Here is an 18,358-nt window from a genome sequence, read left to right on the forward strand (position 1 = left end):
AGAATTTTAAACGTTTCTATGAGATCCCCTCTCATTCTTCTGAACTCCAGTGAATACAAGCCCAGTTGATCCAGTCTTTCTTGATATGTCAGTCCTGCCATCCCGGGAATCACTCTGGTGAACCTTCGCTGCACTCCCTCAATAGCAAGAATGTCCTTCCTCAAGTTAGGAGACCAAAACTGTACACAATACTCCAGTTCCAGCGGATTTTGCCCAGCCAGCTCCTTCCAAGCAGTGTGGGGCCATCTCCCGGGACAATCCAGAGTGGCAGTTCATGCACTGTGCCCTCGTATGTGATCTTGACCATGGCACTGCCCAGGACAGTGATAAGCTCTTTGGTGTACGTTCTCAGTTTCGTGTGGATGGGGCTCAGGGCTGGTCTGAATGCCTTGTTGCACCACAGTCTCTCAAACATCTTTTTACACATGATGGATTGGCTAGCGCCAGTATCCAGTTCTATGGCTACGGGTAAGCCATTCAATTTTACGTTTTGCATTATATGTAGACATTTCGTCGAAAATGTGTGCACCCCGTGTACTTCAGCATCTGCCTCCTCTCTCGGAGGCTCAAAATTGCTTTGATCCACTATGGACCGATCTTCCTCTGCCACGTGGTGGTTAGCAGGTTTTGCAGAGCTTGCAGCTCGTTTGCAAGCTCATTGGAGGTGCCCCATTGTTCCACAGCTCTTGCAAACATACCCTTTGAAGCGGCATGAATAGGCTGAATGGAAGCCTCCACAACGCCAACAGGGTGTGAATTGCCTTGCATTCATCATTTGTTGGGGACTCAGTCATCTGGGTCACCTGAGGCCTGCTGGTAGTTGCAGACTCGTGGGTTCTGCCCTGTATATTTCTGTTCGCAAACACAGTTCCAGTTAATTTGTGAACATTGCTAGCACTTGTGCGCTGAGAGATTTGTTTGGTGTTATCACTGGTGGACATAAACGCCTGTGCTATCGCAATGGCCTTACTGAGGGTCAGTGTCTCTACAGTCAAAAGTTTTCGTAGGATGCTCTCGTGGCCAATGCCCAGTACACAAAATTCTCTGAGCATTTGCTCCAGGTAGCCATCAAACTCACATTGTCCTGCAAGTCGCCTTAGCTTGGCGATGTAGCTCACCACTTCCTGACCTTCAGATCGCTGGCACGTGTAGAACAGATACCTCACCATCAGCACGCTCTCCCTCAGGTTAAGATGCTCCCGAACCAGTGTACACAGCTCCTCATACGACTTATCTGTGGGTTTCACCGGAGCCAGAAGATTCTTCATGAGGCTATAGATCAGTGCCCCGTAGACTTTGAGGAGGACCGCTCTCCTTTTTGCAGCGCTTCCTTCTCCGTCCAGCTCGTTGGCTACAAAGTACTGGTCTAGCCGTTCGACATAGGCTTCCCAGCCCTCACCCTCCGAGAACTTCTCCAGGATGCCCACAGTTTGCTGCATCTTTGCGTTGGATTCGTATTCTCGTCGCCAGTTATTGTGTTCCTAACACAGATGAAGCTGCACACAGGGAGGTTAAAGTAACAGTGACCTCAGTCTTTATTAAGACACTCCAGAGTGAGGAACAGGCCTTCGGGGCCGGCTTATATACAGTGCTCCCAATGGATGCTGGGATCCCTTGGGACTTCAGGGGATGAGCTCCCTGGTGGCGGAACATGGGAGTGCATACTTTACAGATACATAACAGTAAGTACGAGGCAGCAGTCACTCACTCAATGTCCTTCATCAAGACTGCTGGTGGACACCATTTGGTACCTAATATCCTGCAGCAGCATCTCTAATAGAGTTGTTTCTGAAGGCAGGTGTCTTTCACTGCCCTCATAGCTTACTTCCAAATATGTGGCTCTATTCAGCAACGTAATTGCAGGCTGAATTGCCCCGCACTTTTGAGACTCCTGCTCTGTAGCAGGCGATGGGTGAGCAGCAACTATTTGAGTCCTGCTGGATGTCCCAATATTCTGATGTGCAATGTTTTCAGGTTTAACTCCCTGTACTCAGTTTTCTGTGCATAGGAATTCTATTCAAATGAAGGAGACGGGGCTGTCTTGAAAAATTTGGAGCGGCCAGTTTTCCCTGATACCAGTGTGAGTCTGCTTGATGGGCAAGCATCGCTGCAATTATTTGAAGCAGGAAGTTAAATAATCCTTTCCTGTTCAAAACATTATTGTGTTTGAAAATCCAGAGATAGACCAGCAACTGTACCTGCTGTAGCATTATGTGCAGTTGTATATTGGACTCCCTCCCAAAGCTAACATGGAAAAGTGGAGTGTATAAGAAAGTTATATGGAAATGCAAAATTTTAGCAAAGCACAAGTTGCTTCACAAAGATGTGATCATGGGCCTTGTGTTTGCTCTTGATTGAGAAGCTCAACTTGTTACAGAAGAGAGAACGTACGCCCCTCAGATATTATTTTCAATACAGAATTGCATTTTAGTAGAGAGTGTAAGCAATGTTGCTGTGGGATTTGAGGATTTTCCTTACCCAGTAGATGTTATTTCTCCCGTAATCTAAGATTTAGCATTGATTGGAATTTTTCTTTAAACACTAATACAGATTATTTTTTAAATGTTTTGTGGGCCTAAAGATATAACATTATGTGCAGTTATATATAAGACTCCCTCCCAAAGCTTATTGCAATGACTGATTGTTGAATATTCCCCTTACAGATTTCTTTATTCTCTGTGCTTAACAATTTAAAAATAGGATTGATTTTTAGCTGATTTCATGGGCAATGCTGCACACAGACTGTCAGCTATGAATTTAGATTGACTTAAATTAATCCACTCTGCTTTTGGTCCAATAATGGATGGGTTCAGATTCACATACTGTGCTGAAAAACAACTGATTTGATATTAATTTTCCATCATTTCTGTTACTCTTTGAGAAATCCATTAGCAATCCTATACCAAAGTAACTTAGGGTGCATGCAAACAATGCTGTCCACTCGAACAACCATATTGGATTAGGCCTGGTATTCAATTTCATCTGGAGCTTCAGGTCTTTCATCCTGTGAGCCACTCAGTTCATTATCTAAACAAACATTTCAGGGCCCAGAAGAGGCGAGGACCATGGGGCAGCATGGGCCAGCCCACACTGCGATATGTGTACTCACTAGGTCCGTGCAGCAGAGCTGATCTCCAGTCGTCTTGGATAACCCTTGCCACTGGACCAAGACTAAGCTCTGTCTTAGCTGGTGTGCAATGGCCACCACACGTTAAAAAAATCCATGCACAGGCATCTTCCACCCTTCAACATGTAGTTCGGGACCTAGAATATCAGGTCTTTCATTGAAACACCTGTGAACTTATCCCTTTTTGGCATGGAAGCAAGTCATCCTCGATACAAGGGACCACCTCATCATCCATATATTCCAGGTCCTGGCCTACCCTTATACCTTGAAAATCATCACTTTTGGTGCCTCCACTTCCCATTACATACACACCAACTTAGACAACTAGCAAAAGCTAGCCAACAGCTTCAAAGAAGATAACTGAAAAACAGGTCTGAATAAAGATCTGTGATGTGAATTTGACTGAGAATGCAGTGGGGTATTGGTGGGCATTATCTACACTGCAAGTACACCCCCAACACTCCATCACTTTCATTGCAGTGTAGAAGAGCAGTTATCTGCCATGGTGATACAGAAATGACCTTAGGGAGACATTTTGATTTTTGACACCTGATTTGAGGCATTTATTGGCATTTTGGAGTCTACTGTCATCCCAAGTGTGAATCTCAGTTTTTTTTAATTAAAAAATGATTACTTCTACCCCAGCCCCTATCTTATGTGCAAACCGAGGAAATTTCACAAGAGCAATGACAGGAATTGTCAAATAAAATCAGTGAAAGCATTCACACCTAGAAACATCCACTTAATCTGAAAAAAAAATCAATTACAAACAGTATTGAAGAAAATATACATTTACGTAAATCAGGCATATCCCAGAAAATACCTTTTGCTCATGCATGACACACACTGTGGGGGAAAGTAATTTTTAGGGGTCGAAATTGTCGCTTTTTGCGATGCCCGTTAGCGCCTCCAGGGGCGCTATTGGGGCAGGAAACACTTTTGGTTCCGGGGGGTGGGGAGGAGCTACCATGAAATTGCACGGGAGTTATTGAAGGCGCCGCCACGGTAGCGTCACAGCAACCCGCCACACAGCCGTCAATGATGTCATCACCATGCAGGGTGACTCCTTAGCACCCTGCAGCGGATATTGCCTTGTGAGACTGCCGCAAGTGGTCTCAGCGCCTAAGATTTGAGGTGCCCCACGCCACCATTTAGTTTTTTGGTTGGCTCACTGGTTGGCCCGCGACTTCCTCTGTTGCATTGTCGTGCAGCCCAGCACTCCGTTTTGTGTGTCGGACTGCAGCCTCAGCACCACGCCGCACTGGTGGCCCAGTGGAGGCCATCAGAGGTCGGGGAGAGTGCACAGCGGCCCTCCCCTTTAAGCGAAGGGGAGGGGTGTTGAACCACATCAGCGCTACATGGAACATCCGCATCTTCATAAGGAACACATCCAAGTCCAAATCGCAAAGGTTGTCTGCTCTTGTTTTGGCCCTTGGGTTGTCTGTTTTCTCCACTGCTACCATTGGCCCTTTAATAGCAGGTTTTTCATCAATCTGCTGCACCAGGTCTATTGCTTCTCCTCCATCTCTTTTCCATCCTCCACCCATATGGAAATCATTGAAATTTAATTTGGAGCCTAATTTCCGCCCCTCCCCCCATCCATGCAGGTTGGATTTAAACACTTCTGCTAATGTTTATGATATGATTTTACAATTTATAGCAGAGTCAACATTAGGATATCTTGGCAGGTGGAACTTCTGCCCTGCCTTACTTCCATCAGTGCAACAGCACCATGGGAATTCCTGGGCCATCCCCTTCAGGAGGGCAAAAATGGGGGTTGCAAATTCTCTGATTCTCTAACAAGGAGGAGGAATTCAAAAAAGGCTATTATTACCTTAAGCCCAAGATAACCAGAGTAAGCACTAAATTGTGCCCTGTATTCAAACATTATCACAATGGACCTCATCTAATAATAATAATAATAATTGACTACCTTTGTTTCATCACTGCAGTATTATACATGTTGGCAGAAATGGCAATTGAGGCAGAAAGTATGGATGTTACATAAGTACATAAAAACATAAGAATTAGAAGCAGCAGTAGGCCATTTGGCCCCTCGAGCCCGCTCCGCCATTCAATAAGAACATGGCTGCACACTGGGCCCCTGTAGCCTGGGTTCGGCATATTCTCCGTCGTGGCGAATGCTGGGTAAATGCACTGCCATCGAAAGGCCACGTTAGTGAATTGGATTTACTGTGATTTAAAGGCTGCATTAGAGGGAGCAGCATGCAGTGGCCCGGCCCGGAAATCGGCACAGTCCTGGACTGCAAGACCTTCAGCAGGTCGGGGCCATCAGAGGGAGCAGCATGCAGCAGCATACCACGCAGGAGAGCGATGGAGCGGCAAGAGTTTGTAGAAGGAAGTGACCGATGCCCAGGAGAGGCGTGAGTCTGCGGCCCAGAAGAGGCGAGGGCCCAGGGGCAGCACAGGCCAGCCCACACTGCTATACGTGTGCGCACTAGGTCCATGCAGCAGAGCTGGTCTCCAGTCATCTTGGGTAATCTTTGCCACTGGACCAAGACCTAGCTCTGTCAAGCCCGTGTGGTGGCTGGTGTGCAACGGCCCCCACACTTTAAAAAAATCCAAGCACAGGCATCTTCCACCCTCCAAGATGTAGTTTGGGATCTGGAATATTAGGTCCTTCATTGAAACACCTGTGAACTCATTCCTTTTTGGCGTGGAAGCAAGTAATCCTCGCTTCGAGGGACTGCCTATGATGATGAGATATGGCACCAATTATTTCTGAGGTTCAAATATTATTGAACAATTTTTTGATTGTCAGATGGCAGGAGGTCAGTAAATGATCAGCTCAATTTCACCAAACTGGTTGCAGAAAAAAGGGAGGGAAAACATCTCTATGGGATACAGAACTGTTTTTTCTCCAGTTTCAATGCACTCTGAAAATTTGTCAAAAATTAAACTTTTGACTTCTGTCATATTTTGCAGGTCACTTTGGTTATATAATATTTGGGTATCCACAATGGGTTGCCATAGGAAAACACATCAGGCGCTTGAGTACCACAGTACTTGGATCAGACCAGTAATGAGAAAAAAACCAAAAAGAACAGACTGAAGCAGACAGCGATTCACAAATGAAACTGGGTCACTGGGATTCTTCAGAGCTGCAGCTGCCCATATGGGCAGACTGTCTGAGTGAAACGTCTGTGGCAAGGTCAGGCGACCAGGGAAATGAAATATTAGCAAAGCAGCTTCAATGCGCACCAGCTAAATATTTCATTTCATTTCCACAATTCTGGCAAACTTACCGCGGCTAGCCACTTAAGATGATTACATGTAATGAATGCTTTACCCCAAGACAAATGTACTTATTTGTAACAACAGGCCAGTTTAAGTGTTGGTTAAAGAGAATGCAGTTGCAAGAGGAACTTTTTGGACAAACTAAGCTTATTTGCATAATTTAGTGTTGTGTCAGGTATATCTTTCATGGCACAGTAGGGTCACATTAACAGGTGGTAGCATTGAAGGCTGTTGGCTGTGTGTTGGGCATTGGTCATTTCCCAGTGTGGGTATTCTGGGCATAGAACAGGGGGAAAAGGAGAAGGTGTGCATGGGCCACACCAATGTCAGGGGCTTACATTTACAGCATTTTTCTGGGCTATTCCTGGCTTTTCTGCCAAAGTTACTGTGCATGAGCAGGAGCATTCCCACAGAAATTCAAAATCCAAAGCCTGAAAATTTTGCAGGATTTCATTTAACATGAACCCTGTTTGCTAAAATTTTACATTAGTTTATTTAACAGCTAAACAATATATGAAGGAGGTGTCTGGAAACAAGTTCAAAACTGATAATTTAGTTAAATAGTTCTAATAACATCATACCCACACTTACAAAGCTCTGGTAATCTATTCATGTCAGCAAAATTCCTGACCGAATCACTGCTTTAAACCCATTAAATATTCATCACACTTTGGATCTTATATGTCAGGGGGTCTTAAAATCCATAGGCCTTCAGGCACGTTCCCACCATATCTTCAGTGGGTGTGCCACAAAAGGGCCAGGACCTAGATACACAGGTCACGGCCTTCTGTCAGGGAAGGTATGTTGTGGGTAGAGCTTAGAAAGCTTCAGCAGAGGAACCCAGGACTCCCCTTAATCGGCAATGCTTAATCAGATTTTCCGCCTCTTTGGCAGGTGGGTTCCCTAGATTTACTACTATTGGCATGGGCAGCCAGCAGTGGCATGATAATAATGGCACCTTCTCTGACCCTGTTAGTTTTGGCGGGTCAGCAACGGTGGTCCTGGGTGGGTGCGTCTCAGTATTAATACTGGGATGTGCCCTTCCCATGGACTTTTGGCACCCATCTATTTAGTTCATTTTATTTTGCATGTGTGGCAGAAGCTCTGAGCATAGCTCAGATGATCATGATGAAGGCCAGTGATTTAATGCAATGTGGCATGACACTGGCAAAAAGAACTGCAATTTTTTACACATAAAGCATGTGGTAGTTTGTTACTTGAGTACAACAAACATTATATAAAAAGTTCCATAGATGGTGGAAATACTGATTTCTGAGCTGATTTGAGTGATAACAATTCACATTGTGTCATTTACCTTAATCATGACATGGGAATGAAGGTCGCAGCATCACACAACTGGGATACTGAAACATTTGATTTTTTTCCTCCAGTAGAAAACAACAAAGCATAATACATGCTATTGTTCTAACTTACCATAGTACATTGTATCACTATATGTGATTTAAAATACAAATTAAAATATTGCTGCATATTTTAACTTATAATTGTTAATCACGCTATTGTTGCAGTTAAAGACACGCTACTGCACTTTAAACTATACAGAAACATTTTTAATCGGACCTTTGTTGATATGGATAATCATTGAAATAAGCATTTTGCTAATGAATGAGTTCATTTACTAAGTATCCAATACTGTTTACTGATTAGAAATAATGAAATGAAAGGAACTGTATTCCTTTATAAACAATATTTCTTGTAAATGTGTCAAAGTCGTCGATTCTGGAAAAAAGAGGAGAGTGATAATATGATAATAGCATTTTAACCAATTTTAGCTATAACCAATTTTAGCTGTAACTGATTACTGTATCATTGCTAACTCCATAGGGTAATGTTGTAAGACTTTGCTTCTGGTGCAGAGCTTTGCTAAGCAGGAATGCTGGATGGAGAAATTCCTATAACAGTATAGAGTGAGTTCCCAACTAGCATTCCCATTCGGTGAGGTTCCATACCAGATGCAGAGCTGTAATAAATTGGCCTTATATATATATGTTAGGGGTAACATTGTACCTGCTATTCCCAAATGTGTAATCCCAAAGGGCAAGGTTTTCCTCTAACACCACCTCAACCTCAAAAAAATTAGGCCATTATAGTTTCTGCCAGTAGTTTCTGATGTGTGTATAGGCCTTTGTTTCTGCGCAGTTGTGTTGGGTGAATCTTAGAGAGGAGATCATTTAGGACTGAGATGATGAGTAATGAAGCTAATAAGAGATAAAATAATGGGTCAAAAATTGCGGACGGAGACTTCCCACGGCGGATGCCTCCGACCGAAATGTTATTTTACGAAAGTACCTGGAGGAACAAATATTTCTGCTCCGAGGCCTAGATGCACAGCCCAGCGCAGAAGCCTACACATCCTAGGAGCGTATGGGCATCCTAGGATCATGTGGGCCTGGACCACCAATGAACATGGAGTATTCTCATTGATAGTAATGGTGACTTCTGTTTGTACAGACCTCCAATTACTATCAATGATAATACCCCCCAAAACACAGAAACACAATACATATATTAAATTAATTGAAATTGAATTAAATTAAATGTTTAAGAAAAAAAAAAATTTTTTGAAAAGTTTTTAAATATGTTTTAATAGGTTTAAAAATAAACTTACCTTAATAGACAGGGTTTAACATTAATTAGTAAATTAGCAAATTGATTAGTAGTACTTTACGATAAATGTCTCAAAAATGCAGAGGTTCACACAATTTGCCTCACATTTTATTGATACACAGATGATCTCCTAACTTTTTTTCCTAATGGGCAAATAAATAAATAAATAAAGTAACATTGATAATTCTTTGCTCCTGCTTAAAGGTACTTAAAGGATGTCACTGGGGGCAGAATCTGCTGGCTGCACCAGTTTCACCGACTACAATTTAAAAAAAATGGCGCACTGTTCTCAGAAACCTTACGTGAACTTAAGAAACTCAGCGCAGACAAGATGCCATTGTTTCAGCGGAGCTGAGTTAGGTTTTGGAGGGAGGGAAGAAGACATTACTTTCATACACAACTGCATGATACGTGTTTATTTTTGCAGAGGGAAAAGAAAAATTACATTTATTCAAGTTATAAATGGAAATTGTGACTTGAAGTTCCACCCCACCATCGAACCTCTGCTCACCGGGCTCGTGGCACACAGGGTCGGAGTGGCGGCTGGCAGACTCGCTCCCTCGGCCGAACACAGGAGCTCGGCTTCAAAAGAAGTCCGGGATAAGAGCGGCACCGGAACTGGGGCCATTCGGCTTGGGATAGGAGTGGCACCGGGGGGGTGGGGGGCCTTTCGGCCTGGGATAGGAGCGGCACCGGAACTGGGGCCATTTGGCCTGGGATAGGAGCGGCACCGGAACTGGGGTCTTTCGGCCCGGGATAGGAGCGACACCGGAACTGGGGGGCCATTCAGCCCGGGATAGGAGCGGTACCGGGCTCTGCAATTGCTGATGTCTTGTGTATGTTTCACGTTCCAGCCTCAGCCCTTCAGTGCGTCCCTCCTTACCCTGGCAAACTCAGTTTTTCCGTGCAGACCTTAAGCTCCATCCACAGAGCTGAAAGAAATCTGCGTCGTACCAAATTCAAAATTTATTCCAGCGAAACCTGCAATTTTTTTGGGTGCATTCAGCCACTAAAAAAAAATCGGATGTATCTCTACAATGTGCAATGTGGAAAACTGACCCCTCAGATTCTGGCCTGTGAGCAGCATGAAATGGTGCAGCTACCACTTCGGGTTTAATTTGGTAATTGTACAATGAGACCAAGCTCCAGTGACAGGAGTCCACTTATTTCAAAAGTCAGCATGCTGAATATATTGTGTGTGAATCAAACCCTAACCTACCTAAATCATGTTGAAATCCTCTTGGGTCTGCCACTAAATCTGATTTAATTTCCATTCTGAAAGCTCTCACTGATCCAGCAGTTTAAATGTTTTGGAATGGTCTTATGGTCTGAGGTATTTCAGCTAGTTTGAATCAGCCAGTTGGAATTGTTCATATTCCATTCAAGTGTCATCCTTATCTGAAAAGCTTTGATGCCCATAATCTATATTATAAAGATATTTTCCATAAAATTCCAATCTTCGAGAAACATTTCTACCATTACGTGTACATCTGGAATAGGAGGCTTTCATCTCTGTAATTTTCAACAGTAATCTTCAAGAGGCAAACAAATGTCTTGATAAAACTTTAACAAAACTCAAAAGCAAAAGAGATAACATGGAATGGCTGATTACCACTGCAGACATGTTTTTAATAGGCTCCAGTGCTTGATCTCAGTCACCACAGTATCTGTTGTAATCCTGGATTAAATGCCACGTGTAAATATGAGAGTTTAATCCCAGTATATATAAACACCATTTCCCTGGAATGCTCTCTAAAGGCAATGCACATTCTTGCTCTGTAAGCAGTCATCTTTTCTCTTATAGTATTTAACTGATATGTAAGCTCCGTGTTCTAATTCTGGAAACATTGGGGCTGCATTCATCTTGGTATGGGTGCACCCGAAATGAGAGTGTTGGGCTTGCGGAATTTTATGAGGCAAGCTCCCCACCCCCCCACCGCACCCCCCCCCCCCTCCCCCACCCCAACCCTTCCCCTGCCTTACTTTGAACAGGATCCATGCATATGAAAGATTTACACAGACAGTCAGGCCAGTAGCACCATACAAAAGCAAAATACTGCAGATGCTGGAATCTGAAATAAAAACAGAGAATACTGGAAATCTCAGCAGGTCAGGCAGCATCCGTGAAGAGAAAACAAAGTTAACGTTTCGGGTCGATGACCCTTCATCAGAACCATAAGCTGAAAGCCAGAAAGCCTTGCTCGGCACAGCACCTAAATGGCTACTTTGGGTCCATGAAGGAAAGAGGATTTCTTTTTGTGCTGGAAAGAAAACTATAGTTGACACAAATGGCTAAAAGGAGACATGTGAACAAAACTCCTGCCTTCAATGGCGATGCCTTGTAGGTCCTGCTGCAGAAGGTATGGCAAAGCAGGGTTTCCCTTCATGGAGCAGAAGGCTATCTTCCTATGATGATGGAAGTGAAAACTGCATGGAAGGAAGTGACCACAATAGTGAATGAAGTCTCCCAGGTCTGTTGTATCACCTGTCACATGCACCACTACAGCTACCTCCATACCAGCATATTTATCGCGAGTTTGAGGAGGGTGCAGTAGGTGAAACATTGAGCATAAATGAAGAGAAGCAAATGAAGGTGCCAGTGGAGGAACATGAGCCTAATAGTTGGAGAGTCAGTTCATATCTGTTAGCTACAATTCCTAGGGATTTAGATCTCTCATGGTCTGCTTATAAAAGAACATTAGTGTTTGAATAGGATCATCTACTGGAGTAATTTCAGTGTGTCCAAAACTCTCTGCGAGGTCTGTTTAGATGTGTGGAGGAGTCCACTGACCAGATCTATACAGTAGTGCAGGAAAACTTCTGAGCATTGTAGTACACTGTGCAGTGCTGAGCAATTCTTATCATATTTGCAGGGGTCTACAGAGAGTGACTCGAGCTAGGTGGAGTATCGTATGTATGCTCAGGTGTTGCTATAGAGGCATTGGATACCAACTACAAAGGTTCTCTGACCCAGCTCTAATATGTTAGGATATGCTGCCAAGAGATCTGCCCCCATGCAGATCATTGAACTGGTTAAAGGAGTGCCCAACAGCATTGCAGGAGTAAGCACGAGTGAGGCCGCGGTCTGTAAAGGCAACACTACAGCTGAATCATCCAACCCAGTCTCCCCTCACATAAGAGATAATTGTTGTGGCCATAAAGCAGGCAGGACCAAGCAGCCACAGCAGCTGAGCATGTGAAGAGACAAGTGCAAGGATTCTCAGGACCCAGTACAAGGATATACGGGGCCATTTAATCCCAGCCAGCTCCAGCTGATACACAACAGCCAGGCACCACAATGACAGCTTCCACTGGGCTGTCACTTAAAAGAAGTCACAGTTTAAAAATTACAAGGTACAAAAGGAAAGCACCGGAGCAAAAATTACGAACCTCGCACACATGGTTTTGATGAGATTAATAAATTCGTATCACTTCAGTTGGTCTTAATGTTACAGAGGTGGAAATAGGCAGTCTTGGTGATAGAGTGGATATGTGGTTGGAAACTCTTCGCAGGGACAAATAGGATGCCAAGGTTGTGAACGGTTTGTCTCAGCCTCAGATAGTGACCAGGCATCGCACCCCGAGAACCGGCTTTTGCGAGGCCTTGCTGGGTCTGTGCGCACTCCGTATGGATCCAGCGAGGCCGCAATTTTCGGCCCATGGTGATATTTTATAATACAGTAAAATTATATTTATAAAATAGATCAATATAATCAGAATTATGCTCTGTCTGAAGACATCTGCAGTATTTTGATTTTTGTGATTCTTTTAAATTTTGCTACCAACATTTTTTGGGGAGGGGAGAGGGTTACTGGGGTGTCCAGGAAGTATTCTGTTCCAAAGTGACAATGGGGAAAGATTTCTTCTGTTCTTTAATTATAAAGAAACTGCACTGATGAGTGAAAAGGACACATTTATGACTTTGTGATAATAGCAAACATGTGTGTTAATATCATTCATGTAAGCTGCTCATGATGACTTTGCATAAAGTGCAGACACTTTGATAGGAGATATTTCTCCTTATTATAGCTCATTTTAGCAAAATACATTGATCTTTTACTTTATAACTCCTTCATTGAAAATGAGTTTTATTTTATCTGAAAATAAAAAGACAGATTTCCCCTGGGCTGTGTGAGTGATGAAGAATTAATGTTTGCGAGTCCAATTTATTAATCTCATCAGAACTGCGAGGTTAGTATTTTTGCTCCGGTGCTGGTGTAGTACCTTTTACTTTTTAAACTGTGACTTATTTTAAGTGACCTGACATTCAGAGAGATTCGAAAAGTAGTTTGCATGCTTAACAGAAATGTGTACCATTTCACTGTGACCATAGACTGTTTGGTTTTTGCTAATACATTGTTATTCTTAATTCCCAGAACAGGGTGGAATGCTGAATTTGCAATATACACTGCATTGTACAACATCCATCCAGGTCACTGAGAACCTATCCATGACAAACACAATAAATAGACAAGCAGCACAGATTTAAGCTGGGCATAGTTTCTCAATTTCTTTAGGGGTGGTCTCAAAAGTACTTGTTTCAACTGTAAAGTGAAAGGGTGGAACTCCTGTCTACAGAAAGTTAGTGTCCATATAGCACTTGCAAATGAAAGGTGATTTTACCATTAACCCTTCTTTGTGTAAATACTACGAACTTTCATGTTACGCAGCTAATTAATCACAGTTGTAATATATGACTGCCCAAGTACTAAATCCTCAATTAAACCAACTACTAAGGGGTAGACCCAACTAAAATAAGCAAAACAGTAAATTAAAGCAATCTTTTTCACCACTGATCATGTGCACTATCGACACACTTGAAATAAAAGTTTTCATACCATGCATGTATAAGACAAGCACTTAAGTCAAAAATATGCCATAGATATTCTGTTGTGTGTGATTGAACTTACATTGTTTTTGCCAGAAAAGTTACCTCAGAAATAGTTAGGTTTCATGCTTTATCTTATTTTGATGTTTTGCACAAAACATTATTTACTATCACTAGTCTTAACATAGATGTCCTGGGGTTTTAGTTAATCATTTTCTATTAATGAACAGCAGGGGAGGGGGGACAACAATTTACAAATAGCAAGTCCTGGCATGCTCTGTGTCAACCATAATAAGATTGTGTGAGTGATGAACACAAGTGTGTGCTGGGAGTTGCAGTCTGCTACCTTGCTGAGTCTCCTAGTACAGGTGACAGGTCTGGGAATCCACCTGAACTTAAGCTCTAGGCTTTTCAGTAAGACACAGATCTCCCAGGGAAAGCACTGCTATAGACATGGGAAGTGCCTGGAATGTGGCACCAATTCCTCTGGACTCCTCAGCTTGGGAAAAACTTAAAGAAAGAGAATAGGAGCAAGAATAACAATGTATCCTTTAGACAATTGTTAAGAAGACAAGTAAAATCACGAGGGCCAAAATTACCCTGTTGTGCACCTCCTGGTAACGCCTTTGGGGGGGCGATAATGGGGCGCAAAACTGTTTCTGCCCGGGGTGATGGGAGGGGGTGGGCCCTACCGGCTCCCACAAAATTGCAGAGGCGTCCCTACTGGTAGTGCCCCGGGCCGCTACGACTCCAGTGATGATGTCATCGCCGTGCGCGGTGACCCCATTTCGCCCTGCAACGGAAATCGGTCAGTGCCCCAGTGAGAACAAAAGAACACAAGAAATAGGAACAGGAGTAGTCCATTTGACTCCTTGAGACTGCTCTGCCATTTAATAAGTTCATGGCTGATCTGAACTCAGACTCAGTTCCACTTCCCTGCCCGCTCCCATAACCCTTTATTCCCTTATCGCTCAAAAATCTGTCTATCTCCGCCTTAAATATATTCACCGACCCAGCCTCCACAGCTCTCTGGGGCAGAAAATTTCAAAGATTTACAACCCTCTGAGAGAAGAAATTCCTACTCATCTCAGCTTCAAGTGGGCAGCCCCTTATTCTAAGACTATGCCCCCAATTTTAGTTTCCCCTATGAGTGAAAAAATACTCTCTGCATCCACCTTGTCAAGCCCCCTCATTATCATAGAAACATAGAAACATAGAAAATAGGTGCAGGAGTAGGCCATTCAGCCCTTCGAGCCTGCACCGTCATTCAATGAGTTCATGGCTGACCATGCAACTTCAGTACCCCATTCCTGCTTTCTCGCCATACCCCTTGATCCCCTAGTAGTAAGGACTACATCTGTTTTGATAAGATCACCTCTCATTCTTCTGAACTCCAATGAGTATAGACCCATTGAGTATAGACCCTACTCAACCTATCTTCATAAGTCAACCCCCTCTTCTCTGGAGTCAACCGAGTGAACCTTCTCTGAACAGCCTCCAATGCAAGTATATCCTTCCTTAAATATGGAGACCAAAACTGCACGCAGTACTCCAGGTGTGGCCTCACCAATACCCTGTACAGTTGTAGCAGGACTTCTCTGCTTTTATACACTATCCCCCTTGCAATAAAGGCCAACATTCCATTTGCCTTGCTGATTACTTGCTGTACCTGCATACTAACCTTTTGTGTTTCATGCACAAGGACCCCCACATCCCTCTGTACTGAGGCACTTTGCAATTTTTCTCCATTTAAATTATAATCTGCTTTTCTATTTTTTCTGCCAAAGTGGATGACCTTACATTTTCATACATTATACTCCATCTGCCAAATTTTTCCACTCACTTAGCCTGTCTATATTCCTTTGCAGATTTTTTGTGTCCTCCTCACAATTTGCTTTCCCACCCATCTTTGTATCATCAGCAAACTTGGCTATATTACACTCGGTCACTTCATCAAAGTCATTAATTGTAAATAGTTGAGGCCCCAGCACTGATCCCTGCGGCATCCCACTAGTTACTGTTTGCCAACCGGAAAATGGCCCGTTTATACCGATTCTGTGTTTTCTGTTCGTTAGCCAATCTTCTATCCATGCAAATATATTACCCCCAACTCCGTGAACTTCTTTCTTGTGTAGTAATCTTTTATGTGGCACTTTGTCGAATGCCTTCTGGAAATCCAAATGCATCACATCCACTGGTTTCCCCTTATCCATCCTGCTCGTTACATCCTTGAAGAACTTCAGCAAATTTATCAAACATGATTTCCCTTTCTGTGTCAGCCTCGCGAGTCGCGAGTCACGAGTTGCGAGCCGGGCCGGACACCCATTGTGAGGTGAAAGTTAAAGGGGAGGTATGCTGCACCATGCACCAGCATTTTTCTTTCGCCGCTTACTGTGTGGGCTGCTGCCCAACATGCAGCCTGGCATTCTGTTTCAGTGCCAGGCTGCAGCCACAGCACCCCTTAGCCCTGGTGGCCAGTGGAGGCCATCTAAGGGCCAGCGTCCCTCCCCTTTAACGGAAGTGGAGGGACGTGTTAACACGTCATTGCTACGCGGAGAGACCACATAGCGCTCTGTGATGCGCCTGGATAGTGCCCACGATCCCGCCCCGACATTGCGCTCCACTTCCTGTGAGGGGTGGTAACTGGAATTTCGCTTATGGGGCGTAGAATTTCTGGCCCCGGAGAGATTATCGCCCCCAACTGGAATGATAGGGAATTTTGGCCCCATGGACTCTAAAAGCATCACGCAGCTGAGTAGCAATGTTGTTCCCACTGTGAGGACTGAGACAGAGACTAAGTTCTTAATATTAACCATGACGGCAGGCAGAATCGGGCGAGGGGGTTATAATCCTAAATATGCAAATCGCGCCTCAAAACCACCATGCTCCCGGCAGGTAATTCAGGCTCTGAACGAGGTTCCCACTAAACACATGCCTACATCAGATTCAAAAGTCGCAGCCCGATAATATCATCCTTCAGCTCTCACAAGGAAGTCCATGGGCCTCCCCAATCCCGTGTTTCCCCCTGTTAATCGCGGCCACATCCTCCTTTCAACCGATCATTTTCCCGAAGTATTGCTGGTTGACCTAATTTTTCGCAGATCAGCAGGCTCAAGACTGTTTCCACGAATCCCACCCATACACCTAAGATCCCGCTGACTGACTACCGGGACAGTTCCCACAGGTCTCTGGCTGCAGCCTACTGCAGATAAATTCCCACTCGCATCCGCCGGTCTAGTAGTCAATCTGGCTGCATTCCTACAAATCCTCTGGGAGGACAGACGCACCAACGTTAGCATCCTCGACCAGGCCAACATCCCCAGCATTGATGCACTGACCACACTTGATCAGTTCTGCTGGGCAGGCCACATAGTTCATGTCATGTATGTAACCTTCATGTAACTGTAACCTTCATAACAATACTGCATACTGTATACACCTAAGAAATGCACACCTTGACCACAGGGGGTGAACTGGTGGGAGACACTCCTGACCTGGTCATCCAGGAATATAAAGGGAGGTCCCACGCAGGGTCATCACTCTTTGGTCCTGTGAATAAAAGTTCAGGTCACAGAGAGTGACCTTGTCTGCAGAATGTGCCTCGTGTGAATTTATAGTAGTGTGTAAGGACATTACATTTGGCGATGAGAAACGAGAATCAATGACTCACGAGAATGGCCACTGGTAGCACAGAGGAACAGTGTACTGTGTTGGTGAGGACTGGGACGATTTCGTTGAGAGGCTCCAGCAGAGCTTTGTCACGAAGGACAGGCTGGGAGATGCAGCGGCTGACAAGCGAAGGGCGCATCTACTGACCAGCTGTGGACCTAAGACGTATGCGCTGATGAAAGACCTGCTCACACCCGAGAAGCCAGCAGACAAAACCTTTGAGGAGCTTAGAAAACTGATCAGTGAGCAGCTCAAACCAGCGAGCAGTATACACATGGCCCAACACCGATTCTATACACACTGACATCGGCAAGGACAGAGCATACCGGACTTTATTGCGGACTTTCGGCGCTTGGCCAGCCTCTGTAAGTTCACAAACGCCTGCAGGGGGGAGATGTTAAGGGATTTCTTTATTGAGGGCATTGGTCATGCCGGGATTTTCAGAAAGCTAATTGAGATCAAGGACTTGACCTTGGAAGCGGCGGCGTTGAAGGCTCAGACCTTCATGGTGCCGAAGGAGGAAACCAAGATAATATACGCACACAACTCTGCTTCCAACGTAGCGATGGATCAGGGAGTTAACTTTGTAAATGCGACTCAGAACCACGCAGGCAGGGAAGGGCAATTTGACACCACCCAGGCAGCAACAGACTCTAGACTGGGTCCTCAACAGAGACAATGGCAGATTGAACAGACATTTACGCCATCATGGCGGGCAATGCATCCCGGGACGGGACCATTGACACCCATTAACAGAGTGCTCAAGAGTAATCAAAGAGACAATCAGAGAGGAATGCCTGGTAACAGCCCATTTGTTCACGACGATCTCAGATCATGCTGGAGGTGCG

This window comes from Pristiophorus japonicus, chromosome 7 (genome assembly GCF_044704955.1).
Source record: "Pristiophorus japonicus isolate sPriJap1 chromosome 7, sPriJap1.hap1, whole genome shotgun sequence".
Taxonomy (NCBI): Eukaryota; Metazoa; Chordata; class Chondrichthyes; family Pristiophoridae; genus Pristiophorus; species Pristiophorus japonicus.